Consider the following 19769-nt stretch of genomic DNA (forward strand, 5'->3'; position numbering starts at 1 on the left):
CACTTTTCATCAGGTCTAGGGAAGACCTGTAGCTCTCCTGACTTGTCTGCTTTAGCAAATCCTTGCATTCCCCATAATATTACCTTTGTGTTGTCACATTCCTCTGTTATTCCTCCTTGAAATGTAGGAATATATTGACAACTGATCATTGCTTTTCTCTTTGGCATGTGGTGTGTCTCTGTACGGTGACCCTGCCAGTGTACAGGGACACCTACTGACAATGGAGGGGGAGTAATACCCATTTATATCAAGTGAATTGAGCTGGGGAGCATTACCAGGAGGCCACGTATCATCATTTTTCCCCCATGGGAGCTGTGCTTTAAAGGTGTTTAACCAAGAGGAATATTCAACTTATTTTTTTCAAACCAGCATCTGGATCTGAATACTTTTGTAATTGCCTGTCATTAAAAATTTTGTATAGCCAGTGAGTTAGGGCTCCTTCACACTTGCGGCAGGACGGATCCGGCAGGCTGGTCTACCTGTCGGATCCGTCCTTCTGCTGTTTTGCCGGACCGCCGCTCCGGCCCCATTGACTATAATGGGGATGGGGGGCTGAGCTCCCGCGCAGCACGGCAGTGCGCGGCAAAAGCCGCCAGACTAAAAAGTCGGACATGCAGGACTTTTTAGTCCGGCGGCTTTCGCCGTGCTGCACCGGAGCTCAGCCCCCGTCCCCATTATAGTCAATGGGGACGGAGCGGCGGTCCGTCGGCTCGGTGAAACAGCGGAAGGACCAGGGAGACCAGCCTGCCGGATCCGTCCTTCCGCAAGTGTGAAGGAGCCCTTATTCATGTATGTGTATAGCGCCACCTACTGTTTGTTCTTTTTTTAATTTCTTTGTCCTGCTCACTGAGATGGCCGCACATGCTCAGTTTAATCCTTCAGCTGCCTCCTGAGTTGTAATAGGGAGAGAACTGCAGCAGAATGGACACGCCCCTTGAGCTGTCAGCTTGATATAAATCTAGCAGATCAATGAATATGGTGATCTCTGGATTCATGTGAGGTACAGGGCTGGTTCTAGCTTTGTTAGAAAGAGATTGTCGTGTTCTATGATTTTCATTTTTTACATTAATCGTGGGATAACCCCATAAGGACTCAGCCCTATTTCACCTTAAGGACTTGGCCATTTTTTGCAAATCTGACCAGTGTCACTTTAAGTGCTCATAACTTTAAAACACTTTGACTTATACAGGCCATTCTGAGATTGTTTTTTCGTCACATATTGTACTTCATGACACTGGTAAAATGAAGTCAAAAAAATTAATTTTTTTTGCCTAAAAAAAATACCTAATTCACCAAAAATTTTGAAAAATTAGCAAATTTCAAAGTTTGTTTCTCTACTTCTGTAATACATAGTAATGCCCCCAAAAATTGTGATGACTTTACATTCCCCATATGTCTACTTCATGTTTAAATTATTTTGGGAATGATATTTTATTTTTTGGGGATGTTACAAGGCTTAGAAATTTAGAAGCAAATCTTGAAATTTTTCTGAAATTTACAAAAAAACAATTTTTAGGGACCACTACAGGTCTGAAGTCACTTTGCGAGGCTTACATTATAGAAACCGCCCAAAAATGACCCCATTCTGTAAACTACACCCCTCAAGGTATTCAAAACTGATTTTACAAACTTTGTTAACCCTTTAGGTGTTGCACAAGATTTAATGGAATATAGAGATACAATTTCAAAATTTCACTTTTTTGGCAGATTTTCCATTTTTATATTTTTTTTCCAGTTACAAAGCAAGGGTTAACAGCCAAACAAAACTCATTATTTATGGCCCTAATTCTGTAGTTTACAGAAACACCCCATATGTGGCCGTAAACTACTGTACGGCCACACAGCGGGGCGTAGAGTGAAAGGTGCGCCGTATGGTTTTTGGAAGCCAGATTTTGCTGAACTGGTTTTTTGACACCATGTCCCATTTGAAGCCCCCCTGATGCAACCCTAGAGTAGTGCAACCCTAGAGTAGAAACATCAAAAAAGTGACCCCATTTTAGAGACTACGGGATAGGGTGGCAGTTATTTTGGTACTAGTTTAGGGTACATATGATTTTCGGTTGCTCTATATTACACTTTTAGTGCGGCAAGGTAACAAGAAATAGCTTTTTTGGCACGTTTTTTTTTGTTATTTACACCATTCATATGACAGGTTAGATCATGTGGTAATTTTATAGAGCAGGTTTTCACGGACGCGGTGATACCTAATATGTATAAAAATTTTTATTTATGTAAGTTTTATACAATGACTTCATTTTTAAAACCAAAAAAATGTTTTTGTGTCTCCATAGTCTAAGAGCCATAGTTTTTTCAGTTTTTTGGCGATTATCTTATATAGGGTCTCAATTTTTGCGGGATGAGATGACGGTTTGATTGGCACTATTTTGGGGTGCATATGACTTTTTGATCGCTTGCTATTACACTTTTTGTGACTTAAGATGACAAAAATTGCTTTTTTTACACCATTTTTATTTTTTTACGGTGGTCACCTGAGGGGTTAGGTCATGTGATATTTTTATAGAGCCGGTCGATACGGACGCGGCGATACCTAATATGCATACTTTATTTTTATTTATGTAAGTTTTACACAATGATTTCATTTTTGAAACAAAAAAAAATCACGTTTTAGTGTTTCCATAGTCTAAGAGCCATAGTTTTTTCAGTTTTTCGGTGATTATCTTGGGTAGGGTATGATTTTTGCGGGATGAGATGATGGTTTGATTGGTACTATTTTGGCGTACATGCAACTTTTTTGATCACTTTTATTACCTTTTTTGGGAAGTAAGGTGGGCAAAATTGCAATTTTCTCATAGTTTTTATTTTTTTATTTTTATGGCGTTCACCGTGCGGGCAAAGTAACATGATCGTTTTATAGATCAGGTCGTTACGGACGCGGCGATACCAAACATGTGTAGGGAATTGTTTTTTTATTTTTTTTATTCAGTGATTTTTTTTTTTTCTTAACTTTTTTCACTTATTTTGACCCAGACCCACTTGGTTCTTGAAGATCCAGTGGGTCTTATGTCTGTATAATACAGTACAGAACCCTATATAGGGTTCTGTACTGTATTTTACTTACACTGAACAGATCTATGCTTTTAGCATAGATCTGTTCAGCACCATGGACAGCAGGACGCCTGAGAAGGAGTCCTGTTGCCATGGGAACCTTCCCCGTCCGCCACAACTTCGCAGACGGGGAAGGGTTGGCGGGGGGCTGTCTGGGAGCTCTCTCCATCGGGGGGCTGCAAAGGCACAGCAGCCCCCCGATGGGAGAGGGAGGGAGCTCCCTGACCCTGACAGTTAACCTTTTCCATACCGCAATGTGCTGACACCCTGGTATAACCACTAGAAGCCAATGAATTTTCAAGGGGAGGGGGGCGGGGGATCGCGATCCCGCTTGCCGCACCGCCCGCCTCCCGCAACGCCTGCGACTCCCGCCTGCGACACCCCCCTTGCACCACCCGCCCACATAAATCATGCAGGGGTGCAAATCATTTTGGGCATTTTAAAAGTTTCTGATCCCCGCGGTCAGGGACCACGGGTATCAGAAATCGCAGCAAACCGCAGGTCTGAATTGACTTGCGGTTTGCAGCGATCGCCGATACGGCGGGGTCACATGACCCCCCCTGGAGTTGTGACAGGATGTCGGCTGAATGATTTCAGCCGGCATCCCGTTGCGATTAACCCCTGCGGCGCCGGAATGCCTAGTTAAAGTTAGGACGTACCGGTACGCCCTGCGTCCTTAAGGGGTTAAGGACTGATTCACACGGCCATGTTTGGTCCCGGAAACAGCCCATGATGTATGCATGATGATGTGAGTACAGGACAACAGACCCAGGATCATATAGGAACTGACTGGATCATAAATCGCTATGATGCAGTCCGCTCGGATCAGGGAAGCCTCTTTGTCCGGGAAATGCGGCCAACACGGGCTGTTTCCTGGACCAAGCATAGTTGTGTAAATCAAGTCAATCCTTGCAGCTAGTGTGCAAATATATAAATTTTCTGCTAAATTAAGGCCATATTCGTAACAAGATGGTCAGTGGTTCAGCCCTGGTGAAGGATCTATGTTTGATCTGTGCGTCATTTTAAGAGCATCTCCTAGCAATGATTCGTGAAGCACGGACAAAATACAGATGTCATCCATGTTATTTCACGGACTCGTAGACTATAAGGCAGGGATCAGCAACCTCCGGCACTCCAGCCGTTCATAAACTACAACTCCTAGAATGCTTCATTCACTTCTGTGGGAGTTACAAGCTGAGCAGGTTTGCATGCTGGGAGTTGTAGTTTCACAGCAGCTGGAGCGCCGAAGGTTGCTGATCCCTGCTATAGGCTTCATTCACACAGTCAGTGTTTGGTCAGTGATTTCCATCAGTAATTGTGAGCCAAAACCAGGAGTGGATCCTACACAGACATAAGGTAGAAGGGAAAGATCTGCACCTGTTCTGTGTTTTGGACCCGCACTTGTTTTTGGCTCAAAATCACTGATGGAAATCACTGACCAAACACTGACTGTGTGAAAAAGGCCATAAGGCCTCTTTCACATTAGCAATACGGATTTTGTCAGGATCTGTTGAGGGAAAAACTGGTGGTTTTGCAGACAAGTTCAATCAGTTTTTCTGCCCTATAAGACGCGCCTAGATTTAAGAGGAGGACAATAAGAAAAAAATATTTTTAATTACACCTCACATCAGACCAGCAATCAGACCCCCAATGTTAATAAGACCTCAAATCAGACCCCAATGTAAATGACCCCCATGCCTCTCATCAGCCCCATATCATCCCTTATGCCTCTCATCACCATTATGCCTCTCTGCCCCCATTATCAGCCATTATGCCTCTCAGCCCCCATTATCAGCCATTATGCCTCTCAGCCCCCATTATCAGCCATTATGCCTCTCAGCCCCCATTATCAGCCATTATGCCTCTCAGCCCCCATTATCAGCCATTATGCCTCTCAGCCCCCATTATCAGCCGTTATGCCTCTCTGCTCCCATTATCAGCCGTTATGCCTCTCAGCCCCCATTATCAGCCATTATGCCTCTCAGCCTCCATTATCAGCCATTATGCCTCTCAGCCCCCATTATCAGCCATTATGCCTCTCAGCCCCCATTATCAGCCATTATGCCTCTCTGCCCCCATTATCAGCCATTATGCCTCTCTGCCCCCATTATCAGCCATTATGCCTCTCAGCCCCCATTATCAGCCATTATGCCTCTCAGCCCCCATTATCAGCCATTATGCCTCTCAGCCCCCATTATCAGCCATTATGCCTCTCAGCCCCCATTATCAGCCATTATGCCTCTCAGCCCCCATTATCAGCCATTATGCCTCTCAGCCCCCCATTATCAGCCATTATGCCTCTCAGCCCCCATTATCAGCCATTATGCCTCTCTGCCCCCATTATCAGCCATTATGCCTCTCAGCCCCCATTATCAGCCATTATGCCTCTCAGCCCCCTATTATCAGCCATTATGCCTCTCTGCTCCCATTATCAGCCATTATGCCTCTCTGCCCCCATTATCAGCCGTTATGCCTCTCTGCCCCCATTATCAGCCATTATGCCTCTCTGCCCCCATTATCAGCCATTATGCCTCTCAGCCCCCATTATCAGCCATTATGCCTCTCAGCCCCCATTATCAGCCATTATGCCTCTCAGCCCCCATTATCAGCCATTATGCCTCTCAGCCCCCATTATCAGCCATTATGCCTCTCAGCCCCCATTATCAGCCATTATGCCTCTCAGCCCCCATTATCAGCCATTATGCCTCTCAGCCCCCATTATCAGCCATTATGCCTCTCAGCCCCCATTATCAGCCATTATGCCTCTCAGCCCCCATTATCAGCCATTATGCCTCTCAGCCCCCATTATCAGCCATTATGCCTCTCAGCCCCCATTATCAGCCATTATGCCTCTCAGCCCCCTATTATCAGCCATTATGCCTCTCAGCCCCATTATCAGCCATTATGCCTCTCTGCCCCCATTATCAGCCATTATGCCTCTCTGCCCCCATTATCAGCCATTATGCCTCTCAGCCCCCATTATCAGCCATTATGCCTCTCAGCCCCCATTATCAGCCATTATGCCTCTCAGCCCCCATTATCAGCCATTATGCCTCTCTGCCCCCATTATCAGCCATTATGCCTCTCTGCCCCCATTATCAGCCATTATGCCTCTCTGCCCCCATTATCAGCCATTATGCCTCTCAGCCCCCATTATCAGCCATTATGCCTCTCAGCCCCCATTATCAGCCATTATGCCTCTCTGCCCCCATTATCAGCCATTATGCCTCTCTGCCCCCATTATCAGCCATTATGCCTCTCTGCCCCCATTATCAGCCATTATGCCTCTCTGCCCCCATTATCAGCCATTATGCCTCTCTGCCCCCATTATCAGCCATTATGCCTCTCTGCCCCCATTATCAGCCATTATGCCTCTCTGCCCCCATTATCAGCCATTATGCCTCTCTGCCCCCATTATCAGCCATTATGCCTCTCTGCCCCCATTATCAGCCATTATGCCTCTCTGCCCCCATTATCAGCCATTATGCCTCTCTGCCCCCATTATCAGCCATTATGCCTCTCTGCCCCCATTATCAGCCATTGTGCCCCCAGCAGCCTCATGTTTTATAAAAGAAAAAAAACACTTACCTCTCCTGCTCCTGGACGCCACCACTCCTCACCTACATCGCGATCCGCTTTCTCCTGCTGTCGGCTGTGCTGTGATCTGACGCGCACAGCGTTAGGTCACAGAGCGCCCTCACGCTGTTCACAGTCGACGACCAGGAAGAGGTGAGTACAGAGCCTTCACCGCTTCCTGGTCCTCCGGTACTAATGAGCGCTTCCATAATGGAAGCACTCATTAGTATTCGCCCCATAAGACGCAGGGGCATTTTCCCCCCACTTTTGGGGGGGAGGAATGCATCTTATGGGGCGAAAAATACGGTAAGTCATGACCGATGGGGGTCTGACACTAGTGTTCCTGTGAGTTCCGTAGCCTTCTCCATGCTCATTTGTGCATTTTTTGCGGATTGCATGTGGACTCGTTTCAATGTGTCGGTACCGCGTGCTGTCCACATCCGTATGTCCGTTCCGTAGTCCCACAAAAAAGATAGAATATGTCCTCTTCTTGTCTGTTTTGCGGATAAGAATGGGCATTGTTACAATGGGTCCGCAAAAAAACAACTGATGCAACATGGATGTCATCCGTATTGTTTGCAGACCGCAAAAAAACATACGGTCATGTGAATGAGGCCTAACTCGCATTACCTGGAGGACGTGTGTCTTTTCTTTCAGTGAACAGCAGCAGCTAGTCACGTGAGACCATCAAGTGCCTACATCTCCCAGGATGCACTGCAATCAGCTTTTGTTAACCCCTGCATAGAAAATAGTCCCTCACCCCAGAGATACAGGTGGCATGTGACACCCCCACAATTTGCTTCTCCGCTGTCCAGAAAGAGACATAGCGATATATTTCTTTGAAGTTAGACATAGGAATGAATGAATGAAGGGTGGGGGTGGCAGTGTGTCTTATGGAACGAATACTAATGAGCCCTTCCATTAAGGGCTCATGCAGACGGCCGTATGAATGAGTCCGCATCCGTTCTGCAATTTTGCGGAACGGGTGCAGACCCATTCATTTCAATGGGGCCCCAAAAGATGTGGACAGCACACCGCGTGCTGTCCGTATCTGTGGTTCCATTCCATGGAAAAGGTAGAACATGTCCTATCTTGTCCGCAATCACGGACAAGAATAGCCATTTTCTATTATGGTTGCAGCCATGTGCGGTGTGCAAACTGCGGAACGCACACGGCCAGTATCCGTGTTTTGCGGATCCGCAAAGCACTACAGCCGTCTGAATGGGCCCTAAAGAAGCGCTCATTGGTATGCAGGAGGCATACAATAGCTCATTAGTATGCTCCCTGGTCTTTTGGCCTGCTCTGCAGTGTGTCCTGACTGTGTAGCGTGTCAGCACATAGGAGCGCACTATGACCTGATGCTGTGCGATATCAGGACACACTGCAGAGCGGGCCAGAAAAAGACCAGGGAGTGGTGAGTGCAGGAGAGACCACCGGATCTGCAGAGCGGTGGCACCGTCCAGAACAGGAGAACTAAGTTCATTTCATGTTTTGGGTTTGATCTGAGGTCTGACGAGGAAAATGGGTCTCATGAGGATTGAGGGTTTGATCTGAGGTCTGATGGAATATATATTTTTTCCCTTATCTATATCCTAGATTCGTCTTATGTTATTTCCTGGACTGAACGCTGCTCCTACTTCTGTATTAGGCCTCATGCACACAGCCGTGCCCGTATTGCGGCCCCAGTGAGGACAGATCACAGACTCATTCAGGTTTAATGGTTCTGGATCCGTTGCGGGAGCTGCACGGATAGTGCCCATGCATTGGGGACCGCAAATTTTTGATCCAATGTTTAACGTATACACATGGAGTATGCATTAAACGGATGCCTCAGATGGACATCATACAGCGGCATACATCACCATAGGGTTCCACTGTAAAAAAAAAAAGTACCTGTTAACATTTTCTTGAATTTTTTCTGGACTCAGCAGGATAGCAGTGTGGTGTACTACACTTCTGCATCCTTTATTATTCGCAATGTATATAATAAATGTGGGACAAAACATGATGCGAACAACCCCTGAGGCCGACAGGCAGTCTGTTAGGGCTCATGCACATGAACGTATGCCACCCGTGCTGTGTATTGGGGACAGCAAGTTGCGGTCCCTAATGCATTGGCACCCTCCGTGTGGCTTGCGCTAACGGATGCAACCCAGTCAACTTCAATGCGTCCGAAATCCGTCTGCACCGCAAAAAAAATAGAACATGTTCAATTTTTTGCAGTGCGGAGGCACGGACCGAAGTGCCACAGAAGCGCTCCATAGTGCTTCCGTGGCCTTCCACTCTCTGCCTCTACTCCATATCTTCTGGTTTGCGGACCCAGTCAAGTGAATGGGTCCACATCCGTGATACAGTGCGCAGACGGCCGGTGTTTCATGCACTTCAATGGGTCCACATCCGTGATACATTGCGAACACGGCCGGTGCCGATTTGCGGACCCATTGAAGGGAATGGGTCTGCATCCGTCATGCGGAATGCACACGTGTATTGCGGATCCGCAAATGCAGTCTGCAATACGGCCATGTGTGCAATAAACCTAAGCGATTGGATATAACTGAGAAAGGATTTCTAAATAATACAGCAAAATGTCAGATGTCATATGTCAGTGACATGGGGAACTAAAAAAATGTTTAACATAAAAACTTCATTTTAACAGTAGTTTTTTTTTAAACTTACATTCCCTTTAAAATAAAAGTTCAAATAAAAATGGCAAAATGGCAGAGAAGGGGTTAAAAATAATAGAAACAAGTTACTCTTTCAACCCCCCTCCGCCCCAGCGTCATCATTCTGGCTTTCTTTACATGGCTGCAGCAGTGACGTGACTGTATTCTGCACTTGGCCACTGCAGCCAATCATTGGCTTCAGTGATGTATACCGCCGAGGTCAATGGCGAGGAGGACTGGACCGGGGTTGAGGGAGGGCTCGCGTTTGAACAGGTAAGTATAACTTGTTTTATTATTTTAACCCCTTCCTTGCTCAGAACCCCCAGCACGATATTAACATGAAACATTGACATTGGAATGTAATGCTCATCTCCCTGTCGCACGTTTAGTCATGCCTCGTGCCATTTTTTATTTTACTCTGTAGATGGGGTTACCGCTTGGGGCACAGCTGCTGATTTGCATGGATGCCAACGTGCCATTATCTGGAGGCTGAGAAAACAGAGTGACAGCTGGCAGGGTTATCCTCACCTGTCGCAGGAAAGCATTCGATGACAAATCACATAGCAGTCGGGATATGAAGACGTCGGGTTGAAGGCTGATCGCTAAATGGGCACGTGCCAGACATTTAACTGTTAGGGTACCACCATGGTGTGGTCGTGTTGCGCTTTCGTTGACACCGCGTGGCCGTACAGAATGCAGCGAGCCCTAATTAAACGAATGAGTCTGCATTTTTTAGTCTATCTGTACTATAATAGAATATTTCAATGGAGCTAAACCGAGAGCGGGTCAGCACCGCCAGAGCGCCGTAATCTCGTGATGCGCAAGCTAGCACATGCGCAGTTCCTTCCCTGAGGCTGATGCCAGCACAGGGAAGGAACACTATGAGGACACTGCGCATGCGCTAGCTCGCGTATCGCCAGATTACTGCGCTCTGGCTGTCTGACGTCGGGGATCATAGAGGAGATTCTGAGAATGCGGGGAGGTGCTGGCTCCTTCACGCTGGACTCATCTCACGTACAGGACACATCTCAGAGAAATTTGCATTTGGATTAAATTGCTTTTTTCCCACAATAAAAGCACACAGAGCTATGGGGACTGGGTATTGCGGATGTGATAGCGGCCATCTAGCAACCCATGTCCTCAGCTCTATACACAAAATCCCAGTGACAGGTTCCCTTTAAGACGTTGTCTCCTAAAGACAATCAATGTGTGATTGAGGTCCCACCTCAATGGAGCTGTTAGCTGGGCATGCCGGGAGCTGAACCCGCAGCAATCAGATGATCGATGCAGCAGCTTATATCTTAAAGGGGCTGTCTAAGATGAAACAGCCACTTTCAGTCATGATCCAATCTTTTCAAATAGAATTACAGTAAGAAGTGACTGCAGCAGATATGCCCAGCAGCGGAGTACAGGCAGAGAAGCCCTGCCATATCTACATCCACAGCTGTCACTGCGATCACAGGCATTCTTCTTTATGCTGGTCTGGAGGATCGCAGCCACAGGACAGAGGAGAACACTAGGAGTTGGCACTGAACCCCTCCTGGCACAAATTGCACACAGCATCTGCAAAATGTGCTGCATCACTTTATTTAATGCCAAGGATCCCAGTTACATTAGAAAATATAAAGAATATTGTATTTATAATCACATAGCCGACTATATACAGTGAGGAACAGAAGTATTTGAACACCCTGCGATTTTGCAAGTTCTCCCACTTAGAAATCATGCAGTGGTCTGAAATTCACATTGTAGGTGTATTCCCATTCTGAGAGAATAAAAAAAAAAAAATTCAGGAAATCACATTGTATAATTTTAAAAGAATGTATTTGTCTTGCACTGCTGAACACCTGAGAAACAGCAAGAATTCTGGCTCTCAAAGACCTGTTACTGTGCCTTTAAAAAGTCCACCTCTATTCTACTCATTAATCTAACTTAGTAGCACCTGTCTGAGCTCTTTAAAGACACCTGTCCACCCCACAGTCAGTCAGACTCCAGCTACTACCATAGGCAAGACCAAAAAGCTGTGAAAAGACACCAGAGACAAAATTGTGGACCTCCACAAGGCTGGAAAGGGCTACGGGGCAATTGCCAAGCAGCTTGGTGAAAATAGATCAACTGTTGGAGCAATTGTTAGAAAATGGAAGAGGCTAAAGACGACTGTCAGTCTCCCTCGGACTGGGGCTCCATGCAAGATCTCACCTCGTGGGGCATCACTGAAGATAAGAAAAGTGAGCAATCAGCCCAGAACTACAAGGGAGGAGCTGGTCAATGACATGAAGAGAGAGATGGGACCACAGTTTCAAAGGTCGGTAGAACACTACGCCGTCATGGTTTCAAATCATACATTGCACGGAAGGTTCCCCTGCTCAGGTCATCACATGTCCAGGCCCATCTGAAGTTTGCCAATGATCATCTGGATTATCCAGAGGAGGCATGGGAGAAAGTCATGTGGTCAGATGAGACCAAAGTAGAACATTTTGGTCTAAACTTCACTCGTGTTTGGAGGAAAAAGAAGGATGAGTTGCATCCCAAGAACACCATCCCTACTGTGAAGCATGGGGGTGGTAACATCATGCTTTGGGGGTGCTTTTCTGAAAAGGGGACAGGTTGACTGCACTGTATTAAGGAGAGGGTGAATGGGGCCAGAGCATTGAAGATGCTGGGTCATGGCTGGGTCTTCCAGGATAACCAAGGAGTGGCTCCGTAAAAAGCATATCAAGGTTCTGCAGTGGCCTAGCCAGTCTCCAGATCTAAATCCAATAGAACATCTTTGGAGGGAGCTGAAACTCCATGTTGCTCAGCGGCAGCCCTAAAACCTGACAGATCTAGAGGAGATCTGTGTGGAGGATTGGGCCTAAAATCCCTGTGTGCAAACCTGGTCAAGACCTACAGGAAACGTTTGACCTCTAATTGCAAACAAAGGCTTCTACAGGGAGTGCAGAATTATTAGGCAAATGAGTATTTTGACCACATCATCCTCTTTATGCATGTTGTCTTACTCCAAGCTGTATAGGCTCGAAAGCCTACTACCAATTAAGCATATTAGGTGATGTGCATCTCTGTAATGAGAAGGGGTGTGGTCTAATGACATCAACACCCTATATCAGGTGTGCATAATTATTAGGCAACTTCCTTTCCTTTGGCAAAATGGGTCAAAAGAAGGACTTGACAGGCTCAGAAAAGTCAAAAATAGTGAGATATCTTGCAGAGGGATGCAGCACTCTTAAAATTGCAAAGCTTCTGAAGCGTGATCATCGAACAATCAAGCGTTTCATTCAAAATAGTCAACAGGGTCGCAAGAAGCGTGTGGAAAAACCAAGGCGCAAAATAACTGGCCATGAACTGAGAAAAGTCAAGCGTGCAGCTGCCAAGATGCCACTTGCCACCAGTTTGGCCATATTTCAGAGCTGCAACATCACTGGAGTGCCCAAAAGCACAAGGTGTGCAATACTCAGAGACATGGCCAAGGTAAGAAAGGCTGAAAGACGACCACCACTGAACAAGACACACAAGCTGAAACGTCAAGACTGGGCCAAGAAATATCTCAAGACTTTTCTAAGGTTTTATGGACTGATGAAATGAGAGTGAGTCTTGATGGGCCAGATGGATGGGCCCATGGCTGGATTGGTAAAGGGTAGAGAGCTCCAGTCCGACTCAGACGCCAGCAAGGTGGAAGTGGAGTACTGGTTTGGGCTGGTATCATCAAAGATGAGCTTGTGGGGCCTTTTCGGGTTGAGGATGGAGTCAAGCTCAACTCCCAGTCCTACTGCCAGTTTCTGGAAGACACCTTCTTCAAGCAGTGGTACAGGAAGAAGTCTGCATCCTTCAAGAAAAACATGATTTTCATGCAGGACAATGCTCCATCACACGCGTCCAAGTACTCCACAGCGTGGCTGGCAAGAAAGGGTATAAAAGAAGAAAATCTAATGACATGGCCTCCTTGTTCACCTGATCTGAACCCCATTGAGAACCTGTGGTCCATCATCAAATGTGAGATTTACAAGGAGGGAAAACAGTACACCTCTCTGAACAGTGTCTGGGAGGCTGTGGTTGCTGCTGCACGCAATGTTGATGGTGAACAGATCAAAACACTGACAGAATCCATGGATGGCAGGCTTTTGAGTGTCCTTGCAAAGAAAGGTGGCTATATTGGTCACTGATTTGTTTTTGTTTTGTTTTTGAATGTCAGAAATGTATATTTGTGAATGTTGAGATGTTATATTGGTTTCACTGGTAAAAATAAATAATTGAAATGGGTATATATTTGTTTTTTGTTAAGTTGCCTTATAATTATGCACAGTAATAGTCACCTGCACACACAAACTAAAAACTACTTCCAAAAATATTCAGCTTTGATATTAATGAGTTTTTTGGGTTCATTGAGAACAGGGTTGTTGCTTCAATAATAAAATTAATCCTCAAAAATACAACTTGCCTAATAATTCTGCACTCCCTGTATGCCAAATATTAACACAGATTTTGTCAGGTGTTGAAATACTTATGTTCAGCAGTGCAAGACCAAAAAATTCTTTAACCCCTTAACGCAAAATGTCGTGCATGTACGGCGGGGGAAGCATTGCCAGAATGCATTCCGCCGTACATGCCTGGCAGGCACCGGACCGGTGCGCGCTCGATCACTGCAGGCGTCCGGCAGTGCCTGGTAGCCGGGTCCCTGCGGTTCGCGACATAGAAGTTGTTTCCGGCGGGTGAGTGAGCGCATCGAGTCCCCGCGCTGCTGTGGCGGTGACTTAATGTGTCAGAAGGCAGCCCGATGCCGTGCAGAGGCTGCCCAATGCCTTGCACGGCATTGGTATGGGTCTCCTAGGCAACCTGTTAGTGTATGACTCAGTGTCATACACTAACAGGCAATGCATTACAATACAGATGTATTGTAATGCATTGCAGAGGGGATCAAACCCCCAAAAGTTAAAGTCCCAGAGTGGAACAGAAATAAAGTTTTTAAAAAAAATTTTTATTCAAAACACTTTTTTTAACTTAAGTTTTAAGTTAAAAAAGTGTTTTGAATAAAAAAATAAAGTTTTAAGTTAAAAAAAGAAAAAAAAACGCCCTTTCCCCTGATTTTATAAGAAAAAAAAAGGAAAAAAAGCACATATTATTAGGTATCGCCGCGTCCATAATGACCGGCTCTATAAATATATCACATGATCCACCCAGTCCGATAGACACCATAAAAAATAATAAACTGTGTAAAAAAAAAGCTATTTTTGTCTCCTAACATCACTAAAAGTGCAACACCAAGCGATCAAAAAGGTGTATGCCCCCCAAAATAGTACTAATCTAACCATCACATCATTCCGCAAAAAATTAGCCCCCACATAGGACAATGGCCCAAAAAATAAAAAAAAACTATGGCTCTGACTATGGAGACACTAAAACATGATTTTTTATTTTTTTTCAAAAATGCTTTTATTGTGTTAAATGTAAAAAAAAACAAAAAAAAAAACTGTATACATATTAGTTATCGCTGCGTCCATAACAACCTTCTCTATAAACATATCACGTGAGTTAACCCCTCAGATGAACACTGTAAAAAAATAAACGGTGTCAAAAAGCCATTGTCACCTTACATCACAAAAAGTGTAATAGCAAGCAATCAAAAAGTAATATGCACCCCAAAATCGTACCAATCAAACCGTCATATCATCCCGCAAAAATAATACACTACCTAAGAGAATCACCCAAAAAATAAAAAAAACTATGGCGACACTAAAACATGATTTTTTTTGTTTAAAAAATTATATTCGTGTATAAAACTTAAATAAATAAAAAGTATACATATTAGGTATCGCCACGTCCGTAATACCCTTTTCTATAAATATATTACATGATTTAACCCCTCAGGTTAACACTGTAACAAAATTAAACGATGTCAAAAAGCCATTTTGTCACCTTACATCACAAAAAGTGTAATAGCGAGCGATCAAAAAATCATATGCACCCCAAAATTGTACCAATCAAACCGTCATCTCATACTGAAAACAAATTAGCCCCTCTCATAAGACAGTCACTCCAAAAATAAAAATAAATATGGCTTTTGAGAATATGAAGACACAAAAAATCATTTCTTTCAAAAATGCTTTATTATGTAAAACTGAAACGAAACAACCAAAAAAAGATAGTCATATTTGTTATTGTCGCGTCCGTAACAACCTGCTCTATAAAAATAGCTCATGATCTAACCTGTCAGATGAACGCTGTAAATAACAAAACATAAAAACTGTGCCAAAACAGCTATTTTTTTGTTACCTTGCCTCACAAAAAGTGTAATATAGAGCAACCGAAAATCATCTGTACCCTAAAATAGTACAAACAAAACTGCCACCTTATCCCGTAGTTTCCAAAATGGGGTCACTTTTTTGTAGTTTCTACTCTAGGCGTGCATCAGGGGGTATTTAAATGTGACATGGCAAGTTAAAATTATCCCAGTGAAATCTGCCCTTCAAAAACCATATGGCGTTCCTTTCCTTCTGCGCCCTGCCGTGTGCCTGTACAGCAGTTTAAGACCACATATGGGATGTTTCTGTAAACTACAGAATCAGGGCAATAAATATTAGGTTTAGTTTGGCTGTTAATCCTTGCTTTGTTAGCGGAAAAAATGATTAAAATGGAAAATCTGCCAAGAAAATTCTGAAATTTCATCTCCTTTTTTAATAAATTCTTGTGGAACACCTAAAGGGTTAGAAAAGTTTGTAAAATCAGTTTTGAAAACCTTGAGGGGTGTAGTTTCTAAAATGGGGTCATTTTTGGGTGGTTTATATTATGTAAGCCTCACAAAGTGATTTTCGACCTGAGCTGGTCCTTAAAAAGTAGACATATGGGAATTGTAAAGTAATAACTATTATATGAGATATCACTATCTGTTTTAAAAGCAGAGAAATAGAAATTTGGAAAGTTGCAAATTTTTCCACATTTTTGGTAAATTTTGCATTTTTTTTATAAATAAAAATGAAATATTTTGATTCAAATTTACCACTGTCATGAAGTACAATATGTGACGAGAAAACAATCTCAGAATGGCTTGGATAAGTAAAAGCGTTTTAAAGTTATCACCACATAAAGTGACACATTTTGCAAAAATCTGTCTGGTCCATAAGGTGGGACTGCACCTAGAATGTGAATTTCAGACCCCTCCATGATTTCTAAGTGGGAAAACTTGCAAAATCGCAGGGTGTTCAAATACTTCTGTTCCTCACTGTACAGTATAGTGTCAGAACCAGTACCATCAGCATACCCAGTCCCTAGTGATCCAGTGGTTTACTACTGATCCCTGATCTACTGTGTGGTGGTCACCCTTGCTGATCTAGTGATTAGAAGGGTCTTTCTGTTGTGAAGAAACCACACTGTTTTCAAAACGCATAATCCATTTACAGTAAAGTAATCTTAAAGGGGTTTTCCAGGATTTTAATATTGTTGACCTATCCTCAGGATAGGTGATCAACATCAGAACAGCGGGGGTGGACATTCACTTCTATGGGCGGCTTGTTCCTATACACTTGAATAGGAAGGAGCCGTCCCATCGAAGTCATTAGGACTAGGGATGAGCGAACTTCGGTGTACGAGGTTCGGGTTACCTAAGAATTCCGTTATGGATTCTGCTACCACGGACCATAAGTTATGGTCCGTGATAGCGGAATCCATAACGGAATTCTTAGATAACCCAAACGCGAACCTTGTACGCCGAACTTGAAAACACAAGTTTGCTCATCCCTAATTGGGACTGCTTGTAATTACACTGCTCACCGCTGCGCTGTCGATAACGAGCAGGTAAACAATAAAGGGAAGGCGGTTCTCGCACGAAGCGCGGCCTGCTCTTCAACCAGCTGATCGGCCGGAGTGCCAGCTGTCGGACCCCCGCTGATCCGATATTGATGTCTTTTCCTGAGGATAGGTTACCAATATAAAAATCCTGGAAAACCCGTCAGGAGGGGCCATCAATATCAGATTAGCAAAGCAACGACATCCTGCACCCCACGCCGATCAGTTGTTACCTTGCAGCTCTTGCATCGTAAGTTGGCTTTGAAAAAGAACTTGTCACTCCAATGAGAGCAGCGTTGCAGTAACCAGCTCTGGCCACTACAGAATGGGGGGAGCTGTGCAGTTCTTCAGGCTCTGGAGCTACACGGTACCAGCAGATTGATGTGCGCTGTCAGACCACCGCTGATCTGATAATGATGGACTATACTGAGGGTAGGCCAACAACATTAAAATCCAAAAAAACAAAAACAACCCCACAGGGAAAATTTAGCACACACCCAACGGTTTTAACCAGTCTATGATATCCCTTGTGCTGCCGGAGAATGTGCCTATTCACGGCTCACTCTTCATCATTAATTAGGCGGATCCTCCGGCTGTCCATGCGCCTAGACTGAAATTTACAGCAGCTTGGAGATGTTGTAGATTTAAGTTTTCTTTTATTTCAGAAAACTAGGAGTAAAAAAGGATAAATTTGCCAGGACCGCTGGCTATGCCCCCTCCCTACCAATGCTACTTCCGCCTAGATTTAGGCGCATTGGGGTTTGAAAAGTTGGAAACACGATGTTTGCTAAATTTTTACAACAAAAAAAATGGTGCGGGGTAAAAGATAAATTCTGTTGTAGGCTTTTAGTAATGTGCTTTGCTGTTTTTACGTTTTTTTGGTGGATTTTTTTTAACCAATGTTTTTGGCATTGTTTTTCGCCAGCACACCAGCACCAGATGTTAGCTGAAGGTCTATGGGAAATAGGAAACACAGGAGGGGAAACAGGAAACACAGGAGGGGAAACAAGGGATCCTGGTGTTTTAGCTCTTGGAGTTTTTGTTTATTAGGAAGCAATTTTTGTCTTCTTTTCAAAAACGCAGTGTGCTGGAGTTCTTGGCGATTTTTCAGGAATTTTTATATTTCTGTAGGGGAAAGTACCATGAATAAAACACTAGTGGTAAGACACAGTTGGGGAGATTTATCACAACTGATGTAAAGGAAAACTGGCTTCATTTTGGAAAATGAAGTCTATAGTAATTTATGAAACGTAGTCAGGGGCGTAGCTAAAGGCTCATGGGCCCTGGTGCAAGAGTTCAGCTTGGGCCCCCCTTCCCTCAAACGTTCATGCTGCATGAGGCAAAAATTGAAACTGCACCCCCCCCCCCTCCATACCAAATTCTTAACCTAACCCCTTCTGTCCAGCCAGAGGTGTAACATGCATACACTTTCTATAATACCAGTGTCTTATGTGGCACAAGGGTCTTTGAGCCCCTCAGGCTCCTGGGTCCGGTAGCGACTGCTACCTCTGCACCTCCTATAGCTACGCCCCTGAACGTAGTACACACATGCGTTTTTCTGTTTTGTTTCTTTTTTTTGGGGGGGGGTGTCATGGTGTTTTTCACAAATTGCAGTGGTTTCTGGGCATGGCATTTTATGGTTGCTTTTCTGCCATTTTGATGCTAATGCTTATGAATCCTGTCAATGTGTCTTTTTTTTTTTTTTTTTTTTTTCAGAGGAAGGTTAAAATAAAAAAATAAAACACTGTTTTATTGAGGGATGCCATCATGGTTAAAAAAAAACAACTGAAGTAAGCCTGGCGCTCTGGGGCTACATGCCGACATATGTTGTGCGACAGCCACGGCTTGTGATTGGCTGAGGCGAAGTCAAACTGGATGCTGACATCACTGGAGTCCAGTGGAGCCTCGCAGGCAGGGAGGAGAAGGAGCCAGTGCCGGGAAGCAGGCAAGTCAGAAGCATGACCCCATTCTTGCACAGCCCCTTTAAAAACCCAAATGCACTTGTGAAAAGTGGTGAACGATTGACCATAATCACACCATACCTACATTCATCCGATGACGATACTTTGGCAGATATTGATCGTCATCAGCAACTGCGATAATTGGTGTACAATTTTATAAAGATGATAGTCTATTTGTGGCGATTTTTATCTAATAAGTGCGATCCACATCTTTTTGGTGGTCAGCTGTAAGTAATAAGACCCCAGACCCAGAGAAGGGTAACACTAATGATTTACTGACTGAAAGGACAAATGTGCAACAACCTGACACAACAGGGACACCCCCCACATATTTCTTTGACATCTAGTGTAATCAAAGTAGGCTGTTTGGAATAGTTCACATACCCCCGACCCCTGCAACTTTGGTGACTATTGAATAGACCTACAGATACATGGTGATCTTGTCCATGACACCCACCGCATGACCAAAGATCTGTGTGTAGCATTGCCGCCACTGAAGTGAATGGCGTAGTAGTGCCACTGAGACCCCAGCAGTGTTGGATTTTTTATTTTATTTTTTGATTCTGGGGTCACAGTAACTTGCATCCCATTCAGTTTAATGGATGCACTGCTACACAGCAATCTTTGGTAGTATGAAGGGTGTCACAGCCAAGATCGTGGTGCCTTCAATAAAATATTCTTAAAGGGCATCTGTCAGCAGACTTGTCCCTATGACCCTGGCTGACCT

This window comes from Bufo gargarizans, chromosome 6 (assembly GCF_014858855.1).
Source record: "Bufo gargarizans isolate SCDJY-AF-19 chromosome 6, ASM1485885v1, whole genome shotgun sequence".
Taxonomy (NCBI): Eukaryota; Metazoa; Chordata; class Amphibia; order Anura; family Bufonidae; genus Bufo; species Bufo gargarizans.